Raw genomic sequence first — 13,797 nt, forward strand, 5'->3', positions numbered from 1 at the left:
GGACTGGCAATTTTGCCCATGCGATGAGGTTGTAAGAATCATTGGTGTATAGTAAGCATAAGTTTAAAAACAGGAGCCAATATGGTGTAGTTTTGGACTAGAATTCTGGGAAGTTAGGGGTTTAAAATCCTGCCCAACCATAGAAACCCAGTGGCTGACCTTGGGTAAATCACACTTGCTCAGTCTAAGTAGAAGCCAAAGCATCTCTGAATGAAGCTTGTAAGGATACTTTATGATCCGTCCATTGAAGCCAAATGATACTTTATGATTCGTCCATTGAAGCCACAGCAACAACAGAGGAACATTATATCATAGTGCAAATGCATACAATGTCAACAAGCAACAGCTCTCATCAAAAGAAGCAGATAGTACCTTTCATCTCCCCCTTTGAGGAAAATAAAGGGTACATTTTTTGCTATCATATCGTGCACTGCCCTCCCGAAGTACAGCTGAACTTTAAGGAGAGGGTCTTGTCTTCCTCTTTTTGCTTTCTCACTGCAACTGAATCCACTTCCTATCTTGAAAGCCCCTGGTAAAACAATGGATTTTCCAACACATTAGGACCTGCCACTGGCCTTAGGATTTTCTGGGTTTTGGCAGCCATTCTGCTGGCACTGTTCCCTTGGCCTCTGAGACCCACTGCTGATTGATCCCCGTAATCCAATCCATTTTCAACAAGGCACTTTGGTTCCAATAAAAACAAGGGGCTTTGCTGATTGCTGGTTTCAGTTGCAGCTGTTGGAGCCACAAATCTAAAGAGAAATACTTTTAAGTATATTTGGTGGGGTGAAGTGACTCAACTATTCAAAATAAATGGGTTTGCTATTTTATTAAATTAGTGTCAAATGGAAGTGGTCTTTGGTTTGATTCATAGACAACATGGACTATGACTACGCCATTCAGTTTAGATATTTCCTTTAGCTGCACTGCTTGCTGATAAGTACAAAAGATTAGAAAGAAGAGCATGCCAGTGCTACTTTTTTTTTGCAGAGCTGTTGCTGCTCATCATCACTATCTCCTCCTTGCCAATAGTAATGTGTGCATTAAAACAGTCAGTAGCTCATCTCTGTAGTAGTTTATCATACCCCCTCACTTTTTGAAGCTTTAAAGAACATACTCATGTTTGACTTCTCTTGGAACCATGGAATGGTGCGCTTAATAGCCATCACAATTTCTCAAGGAATCATGATATTTGTTGTTTTGTAAAGTGCTGAGAATTTTCTATTCCAGAGCTCTAGTCCCTGCTCTGTACTGCCTGAACAGGAATCTGGTTGTAAAAGAAGCCACCAAAACACAAATAAAAATTTGAGAATGCAACAGATGAACATACAAATATTTGTATTTATATATTTTTTCATTGTAGTGATGCAAATGCCACCCCAGTAAATCATGTTCTATGACATTTATCATGTAGCAACATCCTCAGTATTATCATTCAGTTATGGTCCATTCATGTGGAATTTATGTGTTTTGGTTGGCCACAGTATTGAATAAGACTTTTACTCTATTTCAGAAGAAGATGCTGAAAGTCTACTGATTTTTCTGTTTACCAAAAATATTTCCATCACTTGCTTGTGATAGAAAGCTTTTTACATATTCCAATATTCTGCCCTAAACTGAAATAATTTAATATCATATATACGCATGTATAAGTCAACCTCGAGTATAAACTGAGGATAGGTTTGGAGGGCCAAAATTATGGATTTTGATATAACCTGTGGATAAGTAAAGGGTCATTCCACAGTGAGGTGAAAGCACCAGTCACCCCAGAGGGCCAGTCACCTCTGACTGTCAGAGCTATTCCGCTGCCTAGGCATTCAAAAAGACCACTAGCAGCTAAATGGTAGAGAGAGTAGAAGGGTATTTTTACATTTTCCAATAATGGACTACGTTCTTGCCTTTTACCATTCAACTCTGAAAAGGAGATGGTTCCTTTTTTTGATAAAAGTTAAGGTACAGAATTCACATTGATCCATGGATAAGTTGACCCAGTTTTGGGAGGTTGTTTTTTTGGCTAAAATGTCTAAACTTTCTATAAATGATTATAGATTAGTGTCACATGCCACTACTCACAGTGATGGGCAGGTTCTCCTCAAAAGCAAATACAACATTGCTTCCTTTCATATAGGCCAGGCCTGCAAAAGCCATAGTAACTATAAATATTGTGCATTGTTTCTAATAAACAACAGACAAGTGTACCATTATTTCCACAAATTGGTAAATCTGAGATACAGAAGTATTTTGAATAGGTTATTTTTGGCAGCTGCCATAACAGTTTGTTTTGAAAGCCTACTTAAAGGTAAGAATTTTAAAAGTAGGCATAACAAACTGAGGATATTAAATTTAACAGACCAATATGTTTAAACCGCAATAGCATTTACAAAAAGGAAATGCTGACTGAAATTCATAGAAAAGAAATATATAAAACTGAGATGGCAAAAATAGAACTGTATTTAGTATCATACTGCCATTCTATATTTTAAAATAAAAATGTTTGCCTGTTTCCGGTATTACATTATATTGAGAAAGGCTGCAGCTAACTTCAACGGTAGAAACAACTAGATGGACAGAAATCTGAGAAAACAGAACTCTGCATTTACTTAGAGTAGAAGACTTAGGAATATGGAATTTTGACTTGATCTATTAAGAGTGGTAATACGTTTGACTCAGTAGAATAGGCATTGCACTTTCTATTGTTTACTCCAATTTTATGTAAAATAAAAAGGAATCTTGCATGATTTTGTGATGATTCATGCATATGCTTGTAAGAAAGGGTAGATTTTCATAAGAAATGTAATGGGATGGTATCACATATGGTTTACACCTACCATATCAGATGATGCCCATATTTCTGAACCTGTTAAATCTACCCCATTGCTAACATGTTCACCAGTCATGTCCTGAGCAGAGTTTAGAGGTCATTATTTACACAAAAATGTACTTGTAATAATTCCTTTTTCAACAGCAAAGGTATACCTGACATTATGATAATTTGACAAGGAACAAACTCCCTTTTTATGCAGTGTATCAGTAATTTTTTGTTACCACTATGGTAAAACCACTGAGCTGCTGAACTTGCTGACTGAAAGGTTGGTGGTTCGAATCCGGGGAGCGGGGTGAGATCCCACTGTTAGGCCAAGCTTCTTCCAACCTAGCAGTTTGAAAACATGCAAATGTGAGTAGATCTATAGGTACCACTACTACGGGATGGTAACAGAAGGTTACTACTCCATGCAGTCATGCTGGCCACATGACCTTGGAGGTGTCTACGGACAACGCCAGCCCTTCAGCTTAGAAATGGAGATGAACACCCCCCCCCCCCGAGTTGGACATGACTAGACCTAATGGCAGGGGAAACCTTTACTTTTACCTTACCGCTATAGGTATGGAGATGACAGCTCATTAAATGAAGGCATACTACCACAAGGTTCAAGTCCTGCTCATGCCTTACCTTTTGCTGCTACCTCATGCTCTGTGATGTAGGAAATGATGCAGTTGTGTTCTGTACCCCAGAACCTGATTGTTATATGAAGTAAAAAAGAAAGATTAAAATAGTAAATGCGTTTACTTCAGAGAAATACTAAAATATAGTGGAAATTAGTAACCTAATTTCCACTATAATGGTAACTTTTGAATAATACCGGTAATTTGATACTTTTTAAAGGTACCTTTCTGAGCCCTAGTATTGTGTTGATGATGGTATCAAGAAATCCTAGATACATGTAGAATTACAGTAAGCCCTCTATTTGTGAATTCAGTTTCTACTGAATTCACAAATTCAGATTTGATTATTCACAATTCAGATTTGATTATTCACAGATTTGATCAATATGTTCTCTCTAGGAATTTCTAGGTCCTCTAGCGCACTGCTTCTTAAACAGTGGATCCCAAACTCAGTAAAAGGTTTCTAACACCACACATTTACAACATTATGCAGAATTAACTCTGGAGATAATGCTTCAGCTGTACTCTACAAAAAGGAAAGCCAGTCTGCTTAGCAAGCCTTGAAAATGCTGGATTATCATTAATGTTTGATGTTTTATAACTATAGACCTGGATCCATGTAAAAATTTATCTGGCCAAAAGGGGGCCCAAGTAGAAAAACCTAAAAAGTCCTGCTCTGATACAACTTTGGTGGAAGCTGACCATAGACTCATGCTGGAGGAACTTTTCAGATTTAAAAAAGTGGCCTTGAGAATTGAAGGCAATACTCAAGTAGCTAAAGAAATCGCAAGACTGATGCAATGTCTAAGGGTTTGTATAATTTTAATTGATTTTAATGCTATAGTTATATGTTATTGTTTTTAGAAATGTAATGTATTGCTTTTATATGGATGTGAAGCATTGACTTTTGCCATTTATTATGTTGTACATTGCTTTGAGTCTCCCTATGGGTGAGAAAAGTGGTATAGAAATGCAATGTAAATAATAATAATTTACATTCTTGTTTTTTCCACTTTCATGGGAGTTTTGCATCCCTAACTCCAATGAAACTTGAGGGCCCACTGTATGTACATTGAGGTCGTTTCTCCACTGCCAAAATCTTAGGAGGAACTGGTTTATTTTAACCCAATTCCTTCCAAGATTTTGTCACCAGCCTCAACCCAAACCCAGAGGTTTCCCTAAAGGGGTGACTAGATGCTATTTGAGTCAACCAAATGTGGCATCTAGCCACCCTCCAGCCTCCCATTTTCCTCTCAAAAACCCCTCCAGAGAGTACTCCTGATCTGTGAAAATGACTGGATTATCCCAGTTTTCTCCAGACTACTCCAGGTTTACCTGCAGCATTGTTTGGATGCCTCAGGTAAACCTGTTATGTATCTCAGGATATTGGGCAGTATAAAAGTACCCTGAGTGGGCTACTGTAAGGGGAGAATCTCTGTTTATATATTTTTATATGCACATAAAGACCATTCACACAGCTGCAACGCATACAACCAATAGAGGGTACATCTTATCCAGTGCAGATGTGGATAGCTAACTCCCTCAGATATTCTTCTATGTATGGGTTGTAGTTGAAATGAACCCCCTATTTGTGCACTTTAATGAGGGGAAAATCTCAACAGGCTGTAAATGAGACAGTTGGAAAACCCTTACCCATGAGAATCTGCCACATTGAGCACAGGTGAAACACTTTTCCTGCTTATTACAGAGCTTCACTGTATGTATGTGCACATGCACTTAAAGATGAAAGGCCACATTTTGTATGATTATCTGCTAAGTAATAAAAAGACTATTTAGAAATATTTGCTAAAAATCACAATATGTATTTTGTGGATGCTAAGAAATCTTGATGGGAAGCATCCAGGACTTACAAGAATATTTGCAGTACTGTCAGAACATCATAACTGGTACCTACTTAGCACAAACATGACTGTTTTATGATGTCTTATCTGATTCATCTGTGGAAAACATAAGTAAATAACATGTGGGTGGCTCAAAGGAGTTCTTGCTGAGTGAATGATATCTGTTATTATTACCTCTCAGATGCTGGCTTGTTTCATGAGCAATTCTTTTCTTTATGTGTAACATATGCTGATGTATCTTCCCCAGCTGTAAATGTGATATCTGTCTGTGAATACGTGCAAATCCTGATCAATTTCACATTTCGCATTTATTCTTGGAATTGGTCTTGCAGCAAGAATTGCCCATTTGATGCTTTATTTAGCATATATATTCTCTGCCAATTATGACACAATTGAAAAGACTATTTTGTTTATAAATAAGCATATACTTGCTTCTTTTTAAAAACTTCTTGTTTACTCTTGCTTAATCTATTTGCCTTTTGTTTTAACCCCGCAAGACTTCAGAGATGTGAGATTTGGACAGTTGTCATCTTAGGCTCTTGGCCAAAGAGACTGTTCTGTGGTTAATACTGTTGTCAAATGTTCATGTTTGTGCAGTAATAATGCATATACAACATGCTTTATGTTGTTTTCAGTGTTGTTCCTCATACTTTAGAATCTTATCTCCACTGCTGTGTATTGTGCAAAAAAACCTTGAAATGTCAGTTTTCAGGACCTGGCTTTCCAGTCCACAATCAAAGAGAAGGAATCTCAGAGGAAGAGAATTATCTTGAAAAATGTGTGTGTGTGTGTGTCTAGTTCTGTGTGTTTTCCCCCTCATTTTTTCATGGTGCTTTGATTTGAACATGATATTCAGAGAAAATGTGATTGATGCTTAGTGTGCCATGTTTAATGGCATTACTAAGGTCACTCCTTGTAATGACTACCTTATAATATCACCAGGGACCATTCACTGTGACATCACAAGTCCCCAAGTTTCAGGTTTTGGCTCTAAAATCCAGAAACCTGGTATAATTCTGATCAGACTTCACAAATGAAGGTTTAGGATAAGAATGAAGTCTAAGACTAATTAGGGCCAAGAACTTAGAAGTCAGTTTGCTGACCTAATGCAAGTAGGGACTGAAGTTTGGATATATAGTCTAGATCTCTTAAAGTAAATGTTCACACTCCTGATTATTGTTCTTCAGGCTAAAAAAGATTTTTGCTCTCATGTTCCATAATGCAATCTCTATTTCTACATGTTGAAAAATGGCACAGTAGCAAAGGAAAAGAAAAGTAACATGTGCATGTACTATGAGGTATTTCTGCACACTAAAGATCTGTGGCTTATCCCCTTCAAAAGGAACCATCACATTATCATAAACTCCACAATCATAGCGGGGCTCACCCCTAAGTCATCAGAAACAGGTAACTGTTGTGGGTCTGAGACAATTTTCTTTTCTTGAAACGATTTGGGTTCAAACTGACAGTCCAAAATGCCAAACAAACAAAACTAGGAATGACTGATAGCCCACCTCTGGATATGAAAAGCACTTTTTTCTTTTAAATGTTGAACAGTTTGTATTATTTAAACTAAGATGGACAAACTATAGTTACAGCATCAGATTGTGAGATGAGAAAACAGCTCATCCAGTACTGTCTATAGTTATGTTTGCGCTATGCTTTGCCAACTCTGATGGTTTTGGAGAAGGAGGAAGAATTGAATAATTTGATATGAGCACTGAAACTGGACTGAAAAACAGATTTTGAAGGCTGATTAATCACATGAGAAAGATGGTGAGAGTGTGTGTATAAAATGGTAAAGTCTGACTTAAACTCAAATTAGTAGTAAAAGGCCTAGGATATGATCCTATTTTGAGTTTCAACAGCATGTCCCAAGAGTGTGACAACTGCCAGCCAGTAATGCTGCAATGGAGCTTTCCCAGTGTGCATCTCTGGGCAATCAGCGGCTACTTGAGTAACAAGGGTCAAACTATTCCTCATCATCCTCTAGTAACATTGAACAGATTGTGAAAAACATCTCACAAGGAAGCACTCCATAAGTCCTTGTCCAACTCCAGAAAAGGATTTATACTAGGATAAATCTTAGTTATGCTAATGTATGCCTCCAAGAGAACTTTTACAATTGATCACAGAATTCTATTGAGCTGAGTGCAAATGGAAACAAGGATTGGTGATGAAGATTCTGATACACTTTTCCCTGGATACATCTTGCAGGAGTGGATTACCCTTCCTAGGACTGGATTTCCTTTCACTTCCTGGTTTTCCTCCTCCATTTGTAAATAGAAATTGTATGTAAGTTGGATGTTTGTTACTCGGGTTACCACCATTTCTAGGATTCACAAAAGTTGTTCCATACATATATTTTTAGGCAAAGGGCTCAAAGAGAGTCAACGGTGTTTGTAATATCCATCTGTACATACTTAGATAGTCCTTTAGCATTCAAACATGGCAGAACAGCCCAGAAGTAATAGTAACAATGGAACTCTAGATAGGTCATCCTCACAAACCTAATTTGCCACAGAGACTGCGCTATGGAATTTGAAACAGATCTTTTATCCTTAGAAACAAGTTGCTGATGCATGATACCATCAATGAAGTTAAACAAAGGAAATCTCTAATAAGAAAAATGTTCTGAATTAGCTTTGATGCTATTGATGACAATGAGGCTATAGCAACTCATTTTCCATACAAAATAGATGACTGAAAAAGGAAGGGTAGGTCGCAATTGCAAAAAAAAAAAAAAAAATGGACAAAAAATAATGCTGGGAAAGACTGGTCTCTCTCTTGAAAACTTCAATTTTGTGCTGAAACATTTTACTGAGCCCAAGGCTGAATTACTGGTAAGTTTGTCAATAACTGAGCTGTCTTTTTATATAAACACAATTTAAGAATGATTTGATTCCTTCATGCTAGAGCCATTATGACTGTACTTTGCTATTTTAATGTTTTAGTGTAATTTGGAGTATGATGTTTTAATGATTGTAATATTGTTGTTGGAAACCGGCCTGAGTCCCTTGATGGAGGTGAGAAGACCGGTATACAAAACTGCTAAATAAATAAATAAGCACTAAAATCTTTCATATATGTGACAGTTTGACAAAGCTTTGCTCCTTCACTTCCTTGGGAAGAAATGTGGCACAAAATTTACTCCACACTTCTAGATCCAAATGAATCAACCAACCATGCATTGTACACATGTACAACAAGCAATGCTGTTATGGCGGAGCAATGTAATTTCATTAATAAAACTGTTCTTCTTCATTAAAAAATCAGGACATTGATGGGCAAACAAGATGTCCAAGGGTAAAACAGTGAGTGAGGATGAACTATTGCTGCCTTTGCCAAAGCTGACAGTATAATGTATGCCACATCATTTGTAATTGGTGCCATTTCCTTGCTAATGCAAAACAAATATATGCACTGTGCAAAAGTAGATATTTGTCCTGCCTTGAAAAAGAAATACATCCTATGATTTATGGCAAAGGAAGAGAAGTTTATGTTTTCCCTTATTTTGCATAGGCCTTCTTTCAAGTGTGTAAAGTTTCACCTGAAGGAATATTCTATATAGAAGGTGATTGATTATATCAAATATGCCTGGGTTAATAGCTGGTACTTCTGTCTTCACATATAATTCTTGCTCCTCCTTTTGCTTAGTCAGCCTTACTTTTATTTGTTTAAATTGTTCAGTGGACCTTAAAGCTGTCTGTGTTTGTACTAATTTATAGTTGAGTCATAACTCAATTAAGTCAGAGTACTAGCATTAAAACAAATGTATACTGATTTACCTAGCAGAATAAGCAGATCAGGCTAATGGATCTGCTCTCCTGGCAGTTCATTAGTGACCATATAACATGGGTACAGTTTAGCTAGAAGTTTTAATACAGAACTCTGTCTATTCATTTCTAATGTAGACTTCTGCAATTAAAAACAACCAAAGCAAAAAAAATCCCATAGCATTTATGGCAGGATAGCACAACAGTTACTAATCTACATCGGGGTAATAAAGCTTAAAATACATTTTTTTTAGCTAAAGCTCTCAGTATTGCCAAAATGTCAGGAGGATTCTGGAAGTTACAATCACAAAATAATATTTTTCAGTTCTTGTGAAGCAGCTTGTTTATAATGCTTCCACAACAAGTACACATGAAAAATTCTAGTTAGTAGCACAGGGCTACCTATGTTCCAAATTAATACATGATAAACTTGGAAGGTCAAATACAATTAATTTCAACTGGATTTACAAAAAAAATGTAAGATGTCATACACAGCAGCCTCCTACATTTGGCTTTTAACCGATGCATGATTTAGTAGATTGGATCATATTAAAATGCTCTGTCTATTTTTGCTATTGGCCCTGCCCATTAGAGGTGTGTGAAGTGGCTGAAATTCATTTAGTAATGATTTGGATAGCCCTGCTTCATTTTGTAAAGATTCATAGGGGTCCCATTCTAATTAGGAACTCAGAAGATTTGTAATTGTTTCATTAAGATTTGTTCCATTAGCGGCAATGGGGTAAAATAAGAGGCTCATTTCTCTGTCCTCTTTATTACTAAGATGAAACTAGCCACACCTGTAGGCAAAATTTACAAGCCTGTCAAATTCAATAACATTTCGGTCATCCACTGATTTTTAGGATTTTTTTTAAAGTTGTCACAAATCAATTCTTTAAATGAAAACTTCAAGAGATATCCCCTTGAATTTCTGCACAATGAAACTGCACAATCTTGCAACATTTCAGAAAAAAAAATGTTTATCTACCAATTTTAGAAATTTTAAAAAGTTTTTTTTTTAATTAAAATTATTTTTAAAAAAACGACATGAGGTATTCCCTCAAATTGTGGCACAAAAAGACAACATGAGCAGGGCAGTAATCAGTTCATTGATTTTTAAGATTTTTTTTTTCAATTTCAGCACATGTGATTAACCTAAATCACTTTTATATCAATGAGACATACTTCCTTATCACACCAGGGCTTTAATGTGGGCACTCACGTTTTCCTGGGGCAATCAGAATTCTGGGAAATGTAGTTTAGGGTGGGACCTTTTGAATACTCTGCTACAGAGGTCCTCACTTTCCCAAACTACACTTCCCAAAATTCTGTTCACCCCAGCAGAATGGGGCTCCCCATGTTACAGCCCCAATGTGATAAGGCTGTTATAAGCACACACAATAAGCTGATAAAAGAAGGATTTAAAAACTGAGGGGTGCTAAGGGTTGTAAAGTTTGGGGAGGAAGTATGGGAATTTGAAAAACATATGTTTGGGGCTGGATAATTTCAAGAGGAAGGTTATAGATGGGATAAGAAGGGACAAAAAGAAAAAGAATTATAAAATACTACTTTAAGTTTTAACAAACACGCAGAATGAGCAGCACACATCTTTCTCTTGCTCCTAGTAACTTCACAAAGAAATACAGACACTGAGGGGCACAGACCAGCTTTGCAGAGAGCCATGTGATTGTTTTTCTTCTTGGCTTTTCTTCTCATTGGTTGACGGGGGGGGGGGGGGGGGGGAGCACAGGCATCTGCCATTGTCAATCACCCCAGCCCCCTCCCACCCCAGTCAATTACAAAGTATGTTACTTTAAAAAAAAACACAGGTTGAAATTCTACAAAACAACAATGCTTTGCTAATCTCTCCAAAACATTTCAGAGGGTTCTGTTTCAATTCTTAATGCTCCAGTGGAGTTCCAGTTTGATTAACATATCATATAAATTTCTGAATTACAAAACAGAACTCTGAAGCTTTCCACAGCCCTACTGCTTTGGGGACTTATCCATCTCTAAAATGTATCCCTTGAGACTTTTTCCAGATTTGGAATTTGGCTCTGAGAATGAAAAAGTTACTAATTCTGACCGAGTTTTAGTATTGGAATGAAGAAACATTGTGATATCACCCTGCCATAACACAGACACCAGACCTTACCTGCCCAACACATGGATGTTACAGTGTTCTAAACCAACTCTAGTATGGACAGGATGTGTCCAACTACTATTATGGTTCAGGGATACCATAGGAAAGGTTAACACCCTGTGGAGTTTGTTTTGCTGTCTGTGCCCCTATTTAGAAAATTTCACCTCACTTTCTGTCTCTGTGATAACTGGATTTTGAAAAAAAATGTAGCTTGTTATGGAAACAAGGATTGGTGAGAAAGCTTCAGTTGAGATGCCTTTCCCCCATGATAACTCTTTTTGGAGTGAATTTATCTTCCGAGGGATAGATTTCTGTCACTTTGTATTGTCTCGCCCCCGTTTGTAAGTCAGGTGTTTGTAACTTAGGGGCTGCCTGTACAAGACTAGAACTTTGAAGCCCCATATTTCACTCAGGACAACCTGTAGACAACTCCCATTTCATCTAGATAGCATAAGTAAGACAATATCCATTAAATCTCTCAATAAAAGCTCACACTGGTGGCATTTTATTAATCCATTCACACATTTATACAGTTCACTTACGGTTCTCTATGTCGTGAACAAACATGATATAGGAGTTTATCACCCAAAGCATGCAAATTGCACTTGCAACAGAACAACATTGTCTTTGTTTTGAACTTATCACATGATGTCATGCATTTTCTACCACTCTCCTCTTTTACAAACACAAACAATTCATTTCTGACCTCCTTATGTAAAACAAACACATTCTATGCATTCCCTTTAGTGATTCTGGGCTGTTTTATATGGTTATGTTTTGTTTTGAGCCTGTGGCGGAAGCGTAGACATCTGTGGTCCTTGACATGTCTTTGGAATGTAGTTTCCATTGTCCTTCACTATTGCACATACTTGATGGCACTGAGATGGATGAAATAAAATCTGGAGTGCCACAGGTTTCCCATATTTAGACAAACATGGCTCTCATGTGTGCCATCATCAGAGAAATAGTGGGGCATATAATGGATAAGATGAGTGGGTGGAAATCTGAACTTAGAGAAAGAAATGCAAAACAGGAGCTCACTCAGTATGTTGAGTTGAAGTCTGAAAGAGATGTGAGATCCCCCCCCCCCCCCTTCCACTGCATATTTATATATTAATCATGAACCTCTTTGGAATCTTGCCACAAGCCACCGGATCCTGCTGGGAAAATACTTGAAAAGGAAGAGAAAGCCCCATTATATTTTCATGCCAGCTCTCAATAAGAAATTAATAGCAATCTATATAATTCCAAAGAATGAAACCCATGAAATTAGACATATTGTGAAAATCATCAGCTAGGTCCCGGTATCCTATTTATGTCACATTTTAATATATTTAAAAAACTTTGGCTTGCTGTTAGTGCATATATATATATATATATATATATATATACACACACACATTCTTTCCTAGACTGTATGAAAAAGGTACATGTTGTCTAATTATGATTCTGTGACGCATAGACCACTAAATGTAGGAAGGCACCACCCAGGCCGACACAGTACATAAAATTAAATGTCTTCCAAGAGGAGTTTCTTCCAACAGGAAATTTCATTGGGATTATGGCAGAAGGAGACATGAAGCCCTTTCATAATAAATTAGATGAACACAATTTCTTCCACTGGTAACACAATATGGTGCACATTTAAATACAAATTACAAGAGCATCTCAGGGCCCTTCCAGACATGACCAAAATACGGGACGTGTTTCACTTTTACCTGAGGCATCCAAATGATGTCTCAGGTAAAAGCAAACAAATCCAGAGAAAGCTGAGTTATCCCAGTTTGCTCACGATTAATTAAACACCTGGAAAGATCCTGACCTTAAGAGGTGGAACCAGCTTTGAGGATGTAACCCCACACTGGCCATCACATGATGCTCTGTGACTTCTGGTAAAGGCCCCACCCTCAACTGCGGTGGAAATGTTGTTGAACACTTCCCCCACAACATGGGTGGCTTTCCATGCTGTGCTGGCTCCAATGAAGCCAGCACAGATCCTATGCAGAATGGCAACACTTTCCACCTGTGATGGAGAAAGCATTGTCAAGATTTGCCCCATTGTCCCCCAATTTTTGTCATGAACCCAGGCAAAGCGGGACACTTCACTTGGCTTTTGTGATGAGCCCCTTAAAATCATTGGCCCCTTCTACACTGCCATATAATGCAGTTCAAAACAGTTAAAATGGATTATATGGATCTACATTTACTATTTAATGAAGTTTCTAACTGCACGATATAGCTGTGTCCATGCTCAATGTTAAGTCATTCAATGATTTAATACAAATATCCTTATAGCTAATCAGTCAAATAATTTAGCATATTTCTCATTTATACTGTAGCCTGGTATTCTTTGGTTGTTGTGAACGTTAACTCCTTTTGTTTTTCATTTCTGTTTTATGGAGCACCTGAACACCTAATTATAGAGCACCTTAGATGGATACCACAGATTATGGAGACTTGGCCTATCATTGTGAATGAAAAGCTTCCAAAGTTGGCAGTCCTTTTGAAAAGGCACATGTTCTACAAACGAAAGTCATTATTTAACTTTACACAATTATACACATTTCTCTGAGTT

General features: G+C 37.3%; 1 long non-coding RNA gene across 2 annotated transcripts in view; it reads right to left on the reverse strand.

Moving 5' to 3' along the window:
* Positions 1-13,797, reverse strand: part of LOC137096830 (uncharacterized) — a 47,519-nt gene that overhangs the window by 11,056 nt on the left and 22,666 nt on the right. For both annotated transcript variants that reach the window (XR_010909758.1, XR_010909757.1), the window contains exon 3: positions 3,452-3,516. This is a non-coding gene — a long non-coding RNA (uncharacterized lncRNA). The remainder of the gene's footprint in view (positions 1-3,451; positions 3,517-13,797) is intronic.

Source organism: Anolis sagrei, chromosome 4 (assembly GCF_037176765.1).
Source record: "Anolis sagrei isolate rAnoSag1 chromosome 4, rAnoSag1.mat, whole genome shotgun sequence".
NCBI classification, from domain to species: Eukaryota; Metazoa; Chordata; class Lepidosauria; order Squamata; family Dactyloidae; genus Anolis; species Anolis sagrei.